Source organism: Octodon degus, unplaced genomic scaffold (genome assembly GCF_000260255.1).
Source record: "Octodon degus isolate 3935 unplaced genomic scaffold, OctDeg1.0 scaffold00007, whole genome shotgun sequence".
Taxonomy (NCBI): domain Eukaryota; kingdom Metazoa; phylum Chordata; class Mammalia; order Rodentia; family Octodontidae; genus Octodon; species Octodon degus.
In genome coordinates, this window is record NW_004524583.1 from 23408400 (window position 1) to 23409860 (window position 1461).

Genomic DNA, 1461 nt, shown 5'->3' on the forward strand with positions numbered 1-1461 from the left:
ATAACAGCTGAATGAATGTGTGAGTGAGTGGAACAAACAGCATAACAACAGGCTGCTCCATGTGTGTACCAAGATTGGGCAGCACCAGTTGTGCTGGCTGACAGGGCCATGACTTATGGAATAATCCAGGCCTCACACCCTCCTTAGGTGAGTCTTGCCTACATCCCTTTGAGGGGCGTGGCCAGGCCGGCAACTGAACCGTCTCTCTCCAAGAGACACCCACCTTTTGTCTGTTTTACCATCATTTAAGAGCACACAATATACATTGTAGTAAGACAGAAGGGGAACTAACTAATGAAACCCACAATTCCTGATGGCAGGAAATAGGGCTTTTGTGGACTTACAAATGAAACAAAACTGTTCCCTGCATCTCCACTCCTCACTCTTCTACTTCTGACCAGTTGAACCAGTTCCAGCTAGCCATTGCCTGCATTCACCCACCGGGGGCCTCCTCCAGAGCTTTCTCCTTACCTGATGATCCCAGTCAGATGCTGTCCTCTAACGTCCACCCAAGATGCCTCTCAACAATTCCTTCTGAGTTGCACATTTTGACTGAGTAAAAATTGGCCAGTCAGACCTAACATTTGAGTTGCACCCTGTTAGGCCTGAATAGATAGGACAAAGAACCCTACCAAACTGGGCCCCAGAGAGTCTACAGGCATTGCAAAAGTCAACACAAACCTGTGACTTTCCTGGTAGACAATGGGACAGAACTCTGCCTCAAAATTTCCCTCTGTCAAAAAGTGACCATCACTGAGGAAACTGGGACTCTTGCCTCTTGCCCCTTCTGTGAGACACCAATTTACAGCCTGGGAAGATGTCCCCTTCATGCCAAGCCAACTGGCCTTGCTTTCATTTAGCTCTGAACATTCAATTCTGACTGATCTGCACGAGGAAAATGACACCTTCATCAGCCTGAGACAGATAACCGCAATCTTGAAGTTTTAAGAATCCTTCTCCTAGAGGTACACACTAAAGACTCACCCCTGGGCCTCAACACCAACCATGCCACCCCACTGCAATCTCCACTGCTATCACAGAAAACACAAACAGGTACTCAGCCACACATCAGCGTGGTAGACTATGAATCACCTTGGGCAAGATATCCGTACTGTCCTGAGACCAAAGGTCAGCTCACTTGGACTTAATTGCCAGAAAGGGTAAAAACTTCCCCATCATATTTGGGGAGACTCTAACATCAGATGTGGATCCATAGTGGTCCACCGAGAACGTAGCATAGACTGTTGAACTATGGAAACACACCTAATGCCTGTAAAGCCAGTTCCAGCTGTCCCAGCTGCAAAGGCCGCCGTGCTTGCCCTCCATACAGTTGCTTCAGTCTCCTGCCACCCACTGCCCACTCCTATGCCTGCTGGCACCTGGGAATGCCCTCTTCTGCCTTTCACTGGCTCTTCTCTCCCAGGCCCTCTTCACAACTGACCTGGACTCAATCACCCAGAG